The following is a 16,902-nucleotide window of genomic DNA, read 5'->3' on the forward strand; positions in this document are numbered from 1 at the left end:
ATCATTGAGTGTTAACGACTCAGAATCTGAAGGGGGTCAGCTGAGAGTCTCTACGTATAATGGATTCGAACAGTTCACATGTCCCTTCAACAGAGAGTCAAATGAAACGCTAGGCATCCGTTGGTATGTGAACGGCGAAAAGGTAAAACAGTTGGATTCAAGCGACACCAGAGACTTTAATACCGGTTCCTGGCACATGATCATTCCTGGAAAAGGCCACAGGGGTATCATTACGTGTGAAGTTTTAACAATAACTCGTGCATACAAGATGTCGTGCGTACTTATCGATTCACCTAGTAGTTTGGATGACGGATTATCAGAGCAAACTGACAATCATACAGTATCGTTGCCTCAAGAGAGATCAGAAATAACAATGCACCCTACCAGCAATGTTTCTCCTTTTACTGGAACTCTTGATGCCCCTGATCCTACATTGAACGGTTTCAATTCAACAAAACTGAACTGGATCATGCTTGTGGCTGCTGTAGTTGGCTTTCTCCTTCTAGTATGTGCCATTATTGCTATTCTCTGCCTAAAAAAGCAGTTGAGTCGAACCACAACAAACAATACGACCGGGGTAAAAGCAGGACATGGAGGGATGGTATATACAAAGGAGTCACAGGTGTCGGGATTAAACTTTCCAGAATCCCAAGCCCGCAGTGTTAACGAGGATCCTATCTACGACATTCCGCAAGGCGAACACTTTACCTCACAATCTGATGGTCCATTAGCAGTGGGATCTCCACTGCTCTCAGCGTCACATGTATACGAAGACACAATATTCCGCTGGTCTCGACACCAGGACGGTTCTTCCCAAAGCAGTCGTGGCAGCTGTTTCGTCCAGGTACATACGGGAGATTCCGATTCGTCGGCTTCCACTTTTTACATATACGAAAACACGGGAATAACCCATCCGTTACGGGACAGTTCTGAGTGTAGCACATACTGCGGATCCAATTGTGAACAGAGCACAACGTCTGGTGTCTCTGTGTAGTTACATCATGTGTTCAAACCTTTGCATAGAATGCAGTGTAATTATAATCACCATATCTGTGAATCTTTATTGGGGGTTGCCCGTCTAAATCAGTAGTGTTGTTACAACCTTTTGTATAGAGATGACTAAATATCACCCTTCAAAACATAAAAAACAATAAAAAGGATAAAACACACAACAGACACAAAGTAGAAAAAAAACAAATAAAAATGTTTTTGAAAGAAAAAGGCAACTTGAACATAATATGCAATAATAAGGACGACGATACAAAGACAAAATTCCCTAACCAGAGTGGAAAATAAAATATAACACGTTGTGTTGAAATTGAACAAACAAACAAACTAACTGACCAAATTCAAGGGCCCGATACGGGAAGAATGGCCCATTTCCCGAGGTTATAGAATTAGGAATATCTCTAGGGCAGAAATGGTTAAGAGAGAGTAAGAAAGTATGATATCATATCACATGCAATGTAATAAGATTTTACGCCGATAAGGATAGGATTATACAACGAAGATAAAAAGATGTAATTATATAATGTAATATTTGCACTTTGTGTGTGCGTGTGTGTGTGTGTGCTTCTTTGTGTGTGTCGGCCTATGTGTATGTGTGTGTGATGTCTTAGCTGATTTGGCCTTTTTGCTGTAGCACTTAAAGGAATTGTTAACCATTTGCAGATGAAACAAAAACTCAGTTTTAGTGCTTCAAAATAATTCTAAAATGTGAGTTAGGGATGGAAACAACAAGCGTAAAGAAGTCAATCAGTATATTCAATGTTAAGTATTGTGGATACAAAATGTGAGCAATAGTTATAATAAAATTGTTCTCTAATTAAATTGTCTACAGTTATGGCTTAGTGAGAAAGATTGTGATTTCTCCATATTATTTTTCAGGCTTTATTGCAAAATATATATGTTCCAATGTTTTGTGATAAAACTGACCTACACATACATTATAATATCAGCAAATGTGATAACTCGACATTCCTTTTCAATTACTGCTCCCAATGGGAAGCAGTACCTTTAATTCTTAGAAGTGATACGAACAGGTGTGTGTGTGTGTGTGTGTGTGTGTTTGTGCATAAGTATAATTTCCGTTGTCAGTGTGTTATAGTTAAAGTGTATAATGACATTCTCTTTAATTAGATCTGTAAATATTAAAACATCTGGCCTTAAGTGTAAACCTTATGAAGTGTTCTTTATATTCGTTATGTATTTACCCATTTGCTACAGGAGCATCTAGCAAACCTACCCACACAGATATCTGTGTAGCCCACAATTCAAGAGCAAGTAGAAAACTACATCTAATTGTTTTATTTATTTTATTATATTACATGTAGTTATCGCATGAAACAAAACTGCACAATCAATTTGACGTACAAAATCAAAAAGAAATGCATGTACAGAACACAAACAATATATTACAAACTCTTCACATTGGAAAAAAAAGGCAGCTTGAATCAGTTATTGTTAAATAGACGTTAACAATGACTACGAGATTATTGTTGATAATGATTCCTGTAATATCATTGAAACATACTGCTTACCTCTTTTGGAACGTCACGCAATTTGTGCTTTCTCTGTATTGTAAATATCCGCGTTTGAAACCAAATTTGACTAAATTTTTACATGGACGGTCTAAAGATAAAGGTTTTAAAATTCAATTTGTATATTTGTATGGAAATGAGGGGCAGATTATTTCGGGTTATATTCCTGAAAAAAAAAAAACTTTGCCACGGCTAGGAAACACTAAAACTGCACCTGGCGATGGAGGGTGCAGACTGCTTATCAAATCAAGTCGTTTCTCAAGTGTTTGGTACACTAAACAACAACTGAGCAAACTCCTCGAAATGTAATAGTTTTCATTTTGGAGTATCAAAATGCATAATCTAAGTTTACTTACTGTAAGGTAAGCATGTTGTGTGTTACCTATTAAACTGCGTTTGTAAACCTTTGTCAACTTTGTCACTTGAGGCAAGGAAAACAAGAGGTTCTTTTTCACCATGAAGTGGGCCTTCTTGCTTCTAAGCCTTAACCTCGCCCACATGGTTTCTTCAAATTCTGATTGACCGACAATAATGGCAAAATTGGGCCAATTACAAGGTTTGGACTATTCATTCTGTTTGTCAGTTGTATTGTCTTTCCACGGATAAAGAAAAACAATCCTTGAAACAAACATTACAAACATGCATGTGTTGCCAATTCTTGTGATAAATGTAAATATGATTTACATTTATGACGGTTTCAGGAGACAGGTGAATAATTTCATAACGTGAAATATTTGAGTGTAGTAAACACCGGAGATTAGTATAAATGAGTGGGCGGGGGGGGGGGGGGGGGGGGGATCAGTCTGCAATTAGCTGATATCGTTTGTGTATTTTACTATGACAATTATCTTAAATTTTGTATTTTTTTTTGATAAGTTTGTTTTGTACATATTTGTAGGTTTTAAGTTTCGTACTTTTGTTACCTCATGTTACCTCATGTTATTTGTAAACTTTTGCTATGCTGATTTGTTTTGTTTTGTTTTGTTTTGTTTTCTTACTCATTTTCAGTTATGTAACTTTTGTATTGTACAATTCATTGTGTAACGTGTATTTTTAATTCACGGACTGGCTGAAAAACAGCCTCCGGCTGAGCCCGGTACCGTGACAAAATAAAATGAATGAATGAATGAATGAATGAATGAATGAATGATGCAAACATAGTGTGCGTGTGTGCTAGCTTTTGCGACCTTCTTGTATGAAAGCCTAATAAAGTCGCTGATAACAATGTTGCGATTTGTATAGCGTTTCATTTTTTGGCTTTCCAGACGAGATAGTAGACGTTGATGTATATCATATCTTTCTCTATTTCTACAAACTAACAGCATTGTATACAAGGCTGCACATGAGATCAATAAAGTTTTGAGACAATCGGTCTCAAATCTTTATAAATATATGAAGTCCTACGAAAAGAAATGAAATAAGGTCAGTTTTGGAGAAGATGGTTGCATGCATGCTATCTATGCTGCCTTTTCGTATACACTTATCCACACGCACGCACACACACACACACACACACACATCTCCGCATTTTACATGGAATACACTCACGCACACACAAACGTATTACTATACAGGATACTGTATGTATACATACGTGCAATTACAAGCATACATTGTTCATGCATTTGCAGTATTGTTTATATTTTTGAAGTGTGAAGCCGAGGAGTATTATGGGAGTAATAATATCTAAGCAGGTAAACATAAAAAAGAACAATATTCCTTAGTCAACAATAACGGCATGATAATTGCCTAGATATTTGCCTGAAATGCCTTTGATGTGTGCCTGATGCAGCATTCAAACTACTACCTACATTATTTTGTTTACTTTTTTCACATTTTGTTTCTTTAAAGTTGAACACCTCTATATACAACAATTACTGAACAAGTATCCCATAAAAGTTTTAAGGGACAGCTATCCAAATCCACATTACTGTAGGTAAAGGTGGAGAGAACTGGATGAAATTTTTACACACACAAAAAGAATGACAAAGACACCACTGATTTAAAAAAGCAAATTGGCAACCGTTAACAATGTCTGAATACATTGCTCAAGCTTTGTATTAACATAACATTGCAAATATCGGTCAGAGGGCTTAGTACCAGTGATTAATTATCGTTTTGAAAGCCCTGGTACTTGTGTCGAGATTCACTTAGCATTTCCAATTATATGACAGTCGAGGAACTCTCGACACGTCGGGGACTGAGCAGAAAAAACTTCACACACTTTTCACAGGTAATTTCAGACTCTGGTATTCTTTCATGATAGGATTGCTTTTTAAGATGTCCATCAATCATATGAAGGTTAGTTTCGTCAACGTGAAATCAAACGTGTTGCTTCTCTGATGGCTTGAGAGGCACGTGATTTTGTAAAGCTCAAGTCTCAGTGGTCCACGCCTTGAAAGCGCTGAGAACGTTTCTACAGCTGTTTCATCCATGACTTTAACTTAAGCACCTCAATGTGATAGTTGCATATCGCCTGACTGCTTTTGGCTGATCTTGCTTGCTTCTAACCGAGATTGATATTTGCGTCTGTCGGGGGCTAACAATGGCAGTTCATGTCGGAATATTGACTTTGACGTGTATCGTTAGCATCTTAACATGTACTAAATGTAAAAACGATTTTGATTTTGTAATACAGCCTACCAGCTTGACCGTGAAAGAGGGCGACTCTGCAAACTTCTCCTGTACCTTATTTCTGCGCAGTGTATCTGTTTCCGACAAAATTATCTGGGAAAATGGGCAGACTCAAAGATTTTATCCCACGGAGGCGATAACTATTACACAAAATATCTCCCAAAGAACAGCAACCTCTACACTTTTGTTTCGTGTTGTCAACCGGACAATGGACAATATGTATAGATGTGTCGTTCAAGTGACAGATCCCATCGAACCGTTGGTTATATCCGAGTTCGGCAGGTTAGAAGTGCAGTTTTTCATGATGGAGACAGCACTCATATGCTCTGCTCCAGCTACTCTCGTTTTTCGAGAAAGTGAGACAGTTACCGTTAAAGGACAAGTCCACCTTCATATACATGTGGATTGAGTGAATGCAGCAATATTAGTAGAACACATCAGTGAAGTTTGGGGGAAATCGGACAATCCGTTCAAAAGTTATGAATTTTTAAAGTATCTGCGTAGTCACTGCTGGATGAGAAGACTACTATAGTGTATGATGTCATATGCGTACAACCATATCAAGAAAATAAAAAGAGAATTTCACAAAACTTTACTTTTAGAATTAAGTGAACATTTCTTCGACTTGTTACTGACATATGTTAAGGGTAATATTATTCCCCCTGCTTTCTGAAAGAGAGAAGTCAAGTGTTCTTTTGTTATGCGAGAAAAGTGAGAATATGTTGAATTTTCTTTATTCTTTCTTTATATCGTTGTACTCATGTGACATCACAAGCTATAGTAGTCTTCTCATCCAGCCTTGAGTGAGCAGAAACTTCAAAAATTAATAAGTTTTGAACGGATTGTCCGATTTTCCTCAAACTCTCAGTGATGTGCTCTACTAATATTGCTGCATTGACTCAATCCACATGTCTATGAAGGTGAACTTGTCCTTTAAATGCCATGGGCCGATTTGCAACCCTGAGGTTGACTACCAGTGGATCGAGGACCCAGTGCATTCAATTGTTCTTCCCACAAGATCAAATGCCACAGAGAAACATCTCCAAGCGCAAGAAATTGCCCAGCGTTCCCTCCATAATAAGATGTTTATGTGTGTTGCAACGAGCAATGCATTTCCTGGCCAAAGTGCCAGTTGTTCGATAGGGCCATTCCAAGTCTTGCATTCGCCTGTTGTGGAAATCTTACCAAATCAATTTGAACTTATTCCACTAATTGCTGTTGAGGTCACCCTATTTTGTCGGGCTGAAGGATTCCCTGAAGTAGAGAGGTACTCTTGGTCATGTGAAGCAAATAACTACCTGTCCGGCTGCAGCTCATACTCGTCCAACCTTTCTTTGATCTTGATAAACACAGACAGTGAAGTCAAAGTAAATGTCTCATGCGAAGCAGGAAGCATTGCAGGAGCATCTACGAACAACTCAGTAATCCATACCAACCGTTCCCGCAGGGCTGTAGTCTCTGTATGCAAACCAAATGCACTATTCATATCAGATATGAAGAACGATCTAAGGCTCAAAAGATACCAGGACACCAACAAAATGAAATGTTACATGGTAATCACATCAACCGAACGCGTTGTTTTTCGATGGTACCGCAATGGCCGTATAATCAGAGAAAAGCGGGGGGAATACGACTTGATCAACACGAGAGATGGTTCCAAGCAATTAGTCGTTCAAGACATTACCGAAGTGACAGGGAATAGTATCGTGACCTGTGAAGTTGTCGAACCACCCTATAACAGGGTTGCATGCAATTTCCTAGATGATTCAAACACAACAATCGTCCCAAGCCCTGGATTACCCACACAAAGTTCTACCAATTCGTTACCAACGACTGTACCGTCTTCGATTACCACTAGCGTAAGGACTCCTATAGGTACAACGATGACCACAAGTTATGGGCTTAAACTTGGCTTCTGGGACTTGTTTTGGGTGATTGCTATTTCCGCTATTATTGGATTTGGGTTACTTGTCTGTGCTGTGATTGCTATTCTCGTCTCGCGAAGGCCCGTCCACTGTTTTAATGGCCGACAACGCTCAGCAGAACCAACTCAAGTTTCTGCAGGTAGTATGTCTCGTGCCGATGACAATGATTTATCAGTTGACAATAATGGCAATTCAATCTACGAGCTTCCTCAACCAAGTACTGGTGGAGTTGGACATGGCCCGCTAAATCTCTCAGGAGTAACGTTTCCTTATGATGTCAGAATCGTAAAGATTGGACCTGACTCGTTCATAAGAGACGATCATGATTGGTCAAACTACTCCTCCGGCTTTCAGAATTCCATGGGTGAGACAAACTGTCTTGATATTTCGAGGCAGTACGAGAATCAACAAGTTCTAGACTTGGCCCTAAAAAATAAGAGCGGTGCGTATTTCCTCACCAGGATGGCGGAGGAGAAGCAAGTCATAGTTGGGGAAAACGGGCATGAGGAAAACACCGAGTCATCGTTGGCCTCCTCATGCAGCAAACTGGAACACACGTATTTGTAAAGAGATAAAAAATAGTTAATATGTCGTTGTCCTTGTAGTAAAAATGCACCAGAGTGATTACTAGAATACTATCATGGAGGTGAAATATTACGAGCATATTGTGTGTAGGCCTACAGTTTTTTTTTTTTAACTGACAAATGCAAAGACAAACTTGTGGAAAAAAAAAACGCTCTCTTCCATGCCACGTCGCATTGCAACAGTAAACTATTTAAAGAATTATATGGGATTGAATTTGGAGCAGTCGTCTGTAATGGGTTTTTTGTGCACAACAGCGTTGTTGACTAACCCTACAGCATAATAAACTTTTGATATGCTAAATGACAACAATGATTACAATGAAATATACATTAATATTCACTTCCGCGACAAAACGCATAATGAGGCATAATTTACATAATACGATTAATTTACACCTGCTTCAGAATGAAACATCAAAATGATTATGCTATATGAAATTTCAAATGCCGGAACTTAATGTAATGTTCAAAATTAAACGTTCTTTGCGGCAAGTAAAACTGTTCGCTACAATGAAAATCGTTTGCGAATTTGATTGCAATTGTTTACGAATTTGATTGCACCTGTAAACGAACCCTGAAATTCCCTAAAATTCGCTACGCTACCATGGCTACTGGCAGAACATCCGCAACTCAGTGAGACACCCCTTTCATAGTTTACAATGGATCATGTACGCGTATGGCCGCAGACATAATAATTATGTAAACTCTTTAGTTTAGAAGTGCCCGAGAAGAAAAATATTGTGGACGTACGCTGTCTAAGTTAATTGGGCTATCTTGAGAGTGTAAAAGCGATAAAGTGAGGGCTCCGAATGAGGTAAATAATACTACGTGTAGAATCACCAATACATGTATGTAGAATGTAGTAAAAATGCTAATAACACCCTATTTTGTAAAGAAAGCACTGTGGACCCTTAGTTGCCATTGCTTGATGGTTTATTTCTGCCCACAGGCAATGATTGAATTAATGTAACTCAAAAAGTATACACAAATTGTCATGTTTGACAATAAACGCTAACAGTATGTTTGAACACATAAGTTGGACTAAACAATATGCTCACAAAACAATGTTTAAGCACTAAACCATAATATGCTCATTGCTCACTCAATAATATGCTGTAATGTTCAACACGGCACGGCCAGTTAGATTTAAAACATCATCTGTGGACGAGCATTTCAAGCTCAGCACTAACGTAACCATTTTGCACTTCTCATCAATGTTATCAAAACTACCATTAAAGGTAGAGATTAAACCAGTTGGAGCATTTGAATCAATAAATAACTGTTAACACCATGGTAAAACGTATTTGTCTCGGTTTTCGGTTGTGTATAGTCACTTGCTGGGCGATCGTACCTCGTCCCAGCACGCAATTACGCCAACGGGATGGTGCTAGCTTTTATTCTTTATGAAGTATAGGGGCCCAGAGAAGTTTAATGCCACCTTCATAACCTCGCACGATATTGCCGCTTACTGGCCGGCCCAGGTACCACCTAAGGTGCTCATACAAATGAGCAAACTGCCCAATCCGGCCCAACCTCCCACCATAATGCAAGCTGACGGCCTAGCCTAGGCACCCCACAAAGCAGAACACACACTGCTCATGTAAATGAGCAAGCTGCCCAATCCAGCCCAACCTCCCACCATATGGGCTAGCCCAGCACCACAAGAGACAGAACAGACGACCAAACAGACAAACGCACTACATAAGGACAAAAGATGCTCATGGAAAAGAGCGGCTGCCCAATCCGGCCCAACCTCCCACCATTACATCAGCCAGCGGGCTAGCCCGGGTGCCCCATAAATGTGCTCATGGCAATGAGCAAGCTGCCCAATCCAGCCCAACTTCCCACCATAACGAAAGCTGGCGGCTAGCCCGGGTACCACCAAGATGGACTGGCCATGGTACAACATAATGCGTTGTGACTGCGAGCAGGCCAACTGCCCCAACTTCTCATCCTATATTAGAGTATTGGCTGGCCATAGTGGCCTAATACAAGTAGCCGAAACATGAGCGAGTAGCACCATCCTGCCCGAAAACTTGAGCTCTGGCACTCAGTGTAATGCACCTCTTTGCCAGTTGCTTACTAAGACACATCATATAATTTGCTTTATGCTGACATGATTATTATTCAACACATATTGCATAAGAATGCTCTCTACGCTTCCCAATGGGTTGGGTGGGGGGGGGGGGGTGGGGGGGGGGGGCTTAACACGTTGTTGCCTGGGGCAAAGTGCATCGAACAATGGCGGTACGTAGGCTGACGTGGCCCAGTTGCTATGGTAACTTCGCCGGGCATATCATTACAGATTGCCAGTTTGGCGTGTAAACGCCTTACAGATTGAATGAAGCCGGAGGGGTCCCCCTTGCTTCTCCCAAAATTTACTGATCAGCCTATTATGATCAGGTCATTTTAGGTAATGCCGAATTCAATAGATTTAAGAATTCTTTCATCATGATGTGAACAAATAACAGAAGCATCGTCCGCAAATGACAAGTAAGTGAGTAGAGAAGACTAACGATATCATGATTTTGCAAATATTAAATAGTAAACGCCATAGGAAGGCACCAAGATGATGCCCACGTGATATTTGATTTCAATTGCATGCAACTCGTGGGAATAGAAAGTGAAGTGTTGTATATATTGTTTTGCAGATAATCCACGAACCTGAATGCAAAGCTTGACGTCGTAAACCATAAGATAATGGAAATTATTTACTTTTCAATGGGTTTGAATATCTTAATTTTAATTTTCTTCTGCAAAATGCATCAATTATTTTGTCACGCGTGCAAGATTGTATGTGATTGCTTTAATTTTGAGATTTGTAATCTTTATTGGTGTGGTTTTAATAGATTGTCTGTTTAACCCCCCCCCCCCCCCAAAAAAAAAAAAAAAAAAAAAAAAAAAACAGACAAACACGATGATTATAGACGTGTTTGTTAATCTATCAATTCTTAAGAACCTTAGATAACCTTTATCATTGTGATATTCTTTTTGAAGTAGTTATTTATCAACAACAGTTCTTGTTAATGGGAATAGCATTGTCGACTTTAACAGAGTGTTGGAAAAAATGCATGTAATAAATTTTATCGTACTTTAGTGCGATATAAATGGTTTACGTTGTCGGTGACAGCGGTTGTGCGCGGCGATCTCCTTTGATTTAACCGCTGAGCGGCAGCTAGTTATATCAAGAGCTTGCCGGCATTTTTCTTAGAGGTTGCCGCGCGTTCCTCATGTGTTAATAGCGCGGTGTGAAAGAGCGCGCATATTTATTTGTAGCCTATACTTAGCAATGCAGATTAGCGAAGAATAGGCAAATTCCCACGGTTGATGTTCACATGCACATTTTGCCTGCCGATTTGATGGTGGATGGTTGTGTTCGCTGTTAGCTCTCGCAATTTTATTAAATCGTTAGGCAGTAACACTTTAATTACGTTGAATTTCCGACTATACGTGTTTACTGTGATACTGAGCGTCGACTATGCCGAAGGCAAGGCAAAAGACGAAGGGGGCTACGCCTCGTAGGTCTCGAAGAGGGGTGGCACCCACTCCCGGATTGTCAAGTGATGCAGCACCTGGACCGTCTCGGCCGTCGGTTCTGCCCATTCCCGGAACGTCCAGCGATGCAACAGCCGGCGCGCCTGGGCCGTCGGTTCTGCCCATCCCCGGACTGTCTACCAGTGCAGCAACGGAGGAACCTGGGCCGTCGGTCGTGACTACCTCCGGCATCTTGGGTGAGTGTAGGCCTACTTCTCAACCTTGGCCAGTAGTCTGCGTGGCCCCAGATAGTGATATTGATAGGGGCATTGTCGAATTGAGTGCCGGCCCAGGCATGGCTCAGCAAGGGCCGGGTAACGCTCCGCAATTGTGCGCTATGCCTCGGGAGGCGCTTGGGTCAACTATAAGCCGCGCGTTGCAGGTGAAAATCTGGAACTGCGAATATGTGGAAATGGGAGCATTGCTCAAGAATAACACAGTTTCGGAGAGCAATGCTCCCATGGTTTTGGCCTTATCGGGGTCTACTTTCCACTTGCAACCTCAGCGAAATGTACCGCGCATAACATCGATTGAACAGTGGACGAGTGCCTTTTTGGTTTATGCATCAGTGTTTGTTGAGAAACACTTGGCTCGCGCGTCGGAAATGTTCAAGTACATGGACATTGTCCGTACCGCGGCTCGGTTTGGCGGCTACGGCTGGCGTGCATATGATGTTCAGTTTCGCCTGAGGCAGGAGAGGGAGCCTACGCGTTCTTGGGCCGTCGTTGATATGGAGCTATGGCTCATGACGGCTGCGGCGCATTACGTGCCCTCCCCTTCCTCCTACAGCGGCCGAGCCTTAGGCAGGGGCAATTTTCGCCGCTTTGAGCAGTCAAAGCAGCTGCGAAGAGGTGGTGCGATGCGCAGTCAAGTCGCAGGGCACGCAGGGCGCGCTCCGGCAGGGGCCGCGCCGGGTTTGCGCTACTGCTACGCGTTCAATGGAGGCAGATGTATCCGTCGGCCTTGCCTGTACGCCCACCGATGCCAGCGTTGTGACCAGACCTCTCACGGCGCTTCCCAATGCACACTCAAAGACCGTCAGCCTCAGGAGTCGCGCACCAACTCCAATTAAACTGGGCCACATGATCCCCTTTCTCAAGAGTTATGATAAGGAAGAGGCACAGTTCTTATGCGATGGTATCGCTGCAGGGATATGCGGCTTTTACTATCATTATTTATGTAGCCGGTGTATTATTTCGTTTGAGGACAGAAGGGATGTTTGATGCTATTAAACATTTTGTCATAAGTCGCTTGTTGGTTGGTTGTCGCCGTAGGCATTCTCGGGCTGATATGCGTTGTCCGATTACTATATCCATTTTCACAAAGCTGTTGTCGGTTCTCTCTATAGTTTGTAACTTTTATGATGCCATTTTATTTAACTTTAAAGGCTTGTTTTTTGGTGGCCTTTTTCGGGTTTTTGCGGATCGGCGAGTTTACAGCTTATTCCCAGGCAGCGTCCAGCATCAGTCTGGAAGCGCGAGACGTGACTGGTGGATGGTATGGCTCCCAGGCGGCACATTCGGCTGCACATTCGCGCTTCAAAAACTGACCAACAGGGTCGGGGTTGTTATATTTTGATTCCTGAAGCTGTCAGCAGTCTATTATGTCCCGTTCATGCTGTTTTCGCGTATCTTGCTGTCAGGCCGAAGCTCGGCAGCGCCTTTTTCTGTCGTTTTGACGGAAATAGTGTGACCAGCCGGGAGTTCACTGCTAATTTGAGGAAGTGTTTGTCCTTTTTGGATTTTCCAGCATAACGTTTCGCCTCTCACTCGTTCCGGATAGGGGCTGCTATATTTGCAGCAATGGCTGGTTGCACTGCTGAGGAAATTAAGAAAATGGGTCATTGGTCGCCTGATGTGCATAAGCGATATGTACGTACGAATATGTTGCCTATGGTGGGAATTGTCATTTTATTCATATATGCCCATTTACATTGTTAACAGTTTGCTGTATTGTTCGACACATTTCAGCGATTACTGTGTATAAGCTTGATGAGCAGTAATTGTTTTCAATAATATATGTAATTATATACCATGAGGAATCCCGAACGTAATTTCTTATTGTATATCCCAATTTCGGTGATCCATCAATGGGGGCAGGTCTTATTGAGTCATACTGATTATCGGGGGCTTTTAATTGCTTTTCATGCAATAGTAAAGTACTATTAAGTACATTGTATTCATATACCTGTTAATGGGCTTTATTGGACTATTTAACATAAATAAGAGGTCCCTACGAGTAATTTTTAGCTGTGAACAATAGGCTGCCGGAAGATTTCTTCGTTTTCAGTTGCAGGTTGCCAGCCACGCAGGATCCTGCTGGTGGGGGATTCCTTGATTCACTGGGTAGCCGTCCATGCAAGGTGTTCCGGGGAGCTAGACTTGGGGCTATCAGCGTCCGTCACTAGGAGAGGCCGCAGGGGGCTCCGCTTGGGTCAGCTCGTCGATCATGTCTGGCAAGTCCTCTCCCCTCTCCCAGAGTTGTGCCTGTCCCACATTTTAGTGCACGTGGGGACAAATGATGTGGGTCGAGGCAGGAAGCGTGAATTGATGTTGCTCCTGAATTCGACGCTTAGTGGGCTGCATGATCTCTTTCCCAATGCACGACTCATCTGGTCCAACATTTTACCTCGCAGGGAATATTACCAGCCAAGGATTGACCGTACACGCCTCGCATTGAACAAGTGTGCCAGGTCCATATGCCGCAGAATGGGAGGCTATTTCGTGGAGCACCCGGAAATCAGGCATGAGCACGCAGCGCTCTTTCGCAGGGACGGAATTCACTTATCTCCAGACGGTAATGAACTATTTCTGCGCAGTCTTTTTTCGGGTTTGGCAAATATTGTCTAGATTTTGTATGGGGGTGATAGTATGGCTATCATAGTTTGTAGGTTAATATTGACAGTGTTTATTTCATGGTATCCTATAGTTTTAGACACGTGTGTAGGTGCATTTGGATCTCATTTGTCAGGTCCCATGATCCCCCCGCAAAGTACATGTGTTTTGATAAAGAATGGTACATTCACGGGTGAGAGCCTTGTTATTAGAGTTTTCCAGAGACATGAAGTTTGACTTCACCTTGTTATTGTGTTAGCCCTTTTTTAATAGTAAGTGTTATTGTGTTAGTTTTTAGCTTTTAATAGTAAGAATTGTTATTGTGTTAGCTCGTTTTTAATAGTGTTCTAGTTGTATTTATTGCTCATCAGCATGATTGATTGGTTAAGCTTCATTATTGCCAGGTCATGTATGTGATTGTTATTCAGGAACATGTTATGCAACATAGGTGGTCAAGCTCCGCTATGGCCAGGTAACTGATTGTGATTGTTATTCAGTTCACATATATCCTACATAGCTACTGAAGCTCCATTATTACCATTGCAAGTGATTGACGAATTTTATTTTTTCCAATTTACATTTGATATTATGAAATATGATTAAGCTTCATTTTTCATTTACCAAGTAATCAATGATAATGATAATGCAATTCACATGTGATCCTAAATGTTTTGTTAGGCTTCATTATTGCCAAGTAATTAACGCTGATTGGCATTATTCAATTCACAGATGATGTAAGGTACTTAGTTTTGTAAATTCCATCGCTGCCAAGTATTTGATCGTCAGTCAATTCGCATAAACTCATAGCTACGGGGTACTGCAAAGATGGTTAAGCTTCATTATTGCCAAGGAATTGACTGTTGGTTGGCATTATTCAGTTTACACATGGTATACATATACATTGTAGCTTACCATCTGGAATTGTATAAAAGGTTATAAAGGAAATAACGTATATCGAGTATGTTGACATGTCATATTTCATTTGTGACACTGCACCTCGGAACGGACGAAAAGTCGCCAGACATCAATTTTTAATTAAGACCATATTCTGAAAGAGCAGACTTTAAGTTTTGAAATGATGTATAATTCAAATCAAATGGACTCTTTTAATATACCTAAATATTGAAAAGAAAGCACAAACTCAGGAAAAGTGTGAACTGACAAAAGAGGCTCTGAAGTATAGTGTCTATTCAAGCGCTTAATTTTTATCAAGCCGTACTGGCTGTGCAATGAATGGGACAAAAGACAGGAAGTAAATTATTAGAGTAATAACAATGAAGGGATTATTAGATTAAACTGAAATTAAGCATGCTTCATTAATACATTCTGTCCATAATCAATGCCAACTTTCAAAGCAGTAGCTCTATCCTTTCAAAAGTTATTAGAGTTGAAAGTAAAGAGTGTGGACAAGGTTTTTTAGAAATGAAAAAGGGATTCTAAAGACACACTTAATCACACTATTCTACCAAAAATGTTCGAGATAAATTGCTAAAAAAAAAAAATAATACTTTCCTGCCCGTTTTATGATACCAAATTTTAGTATAATGTAAAAAAAGACCCGCTCTTTCAGAAAATATGAAAAAGTCAAGTTTGGCTAGGTTGACCCATTTTATTTATTTTTAGTCCTCACGCAAAATCAGTGTGTGCGGCTTTGTGTTCATTTTGAGGTGCACGGTCACATTTGATGTTTAATATGTAGACGTAAGCAGCACATTGCAATTGCTTCGATGATGGTAGAAAACTTAATGAGTTCACCCTTTTTTAGTGAACAAGAAATTTGCTATTCATTTAGTTTGTTTTGACAGGTTGCCATTACATAATAGCCATATTGTTTTGATTGGTCGTCAACTGGTTATTTGGGTGCCTTTGTGATATTGCCAAGTAATTGATCGTCGTAATTATTCAGATCACATACCATAGATAGCTAGGCAACAGAAAGGGTAAAAGGTGTTACCAGATATCCAGTATTTTAGTATGTAATAAGTCGTTAATATATTATATATAATTAAGCCCATGCTCAGTGGCGGCGGGTTATGCCCGTGTGGCGGAAAATTGTCATTTTTCGCCCCTTCGCATTATTTGCATTTGTGGCACACCACAGTAGATTGCCTCATGGGAAGGTTGACTTTTGGAAACATGATTTGATTATTCTAATTGGCCATTGTTTCTTTACAGCACCAAGTGGTTTACCAGGCAGTTAAGTCCTGATGGCGGATAACCTGTACTCGCTGGTCGTATTTCTGTTCGCTTGTGTTTATTAAAGGCAGGGAACATTAGTGCATTTTTAAGGCCAGGGGGGGTTCGAACGCGTTATAACCTGTACTCACTGGTCGTGATGTTGTTCGCCTGTTTTTCATGCAGGGAACTCTATTGCATTTAATGGCCAGGGGGGGGGGGGGGTTATATGTATATTCGATATAGCCTGTACTCGCTGGTCTAAGTAATACTGTTCGCCTGTTCAATGCAGGGACTCTATTACTCAATGGCCAGGGGGGGGGGGGGGCGGAAGTACTCGACTGTTGGATGCAGTGAGTATCATGGTACGCACATGATGGTAATTCCATGTTGCGCATATGTATAGGTGCTGAAAGTTACAGGAAATAATTTTAAGAATGAAAAGATAATTTGGAAAAAATTTACCCGGGTCCTTCCCTGAGGGTAATCGTGGTAGTTTATATTCCGTACTTAAAATGAGTTAGGACAGTCATGCCAAGGATATGAGTATAACTTGGTTGTACCATGTGAAGTTTAAGTTGAAAATTGTTGATATTGTGAAGTTGATATGCACAAAGATATCCACCATTAAATCGTAGGTAAACGCACGAACATTGTTCTGTGTCATTTGTCACTG

Source organism: Diadema antillarum, unplaced genomic scaffold, assembly GCF_040938485.1.
Source record: "Diadema antillarum isolate AM-2024a unplaced genomic scaffold, OU_Dant_1.0 scf00000114, whole genome shotgun sequence".
Lineage (NCBI taxonomy): Eukaryota > Metazoa > Echinodermata > Echinoidea > Diadematoida > Diadematidae > Diadema > Diadema antillarum.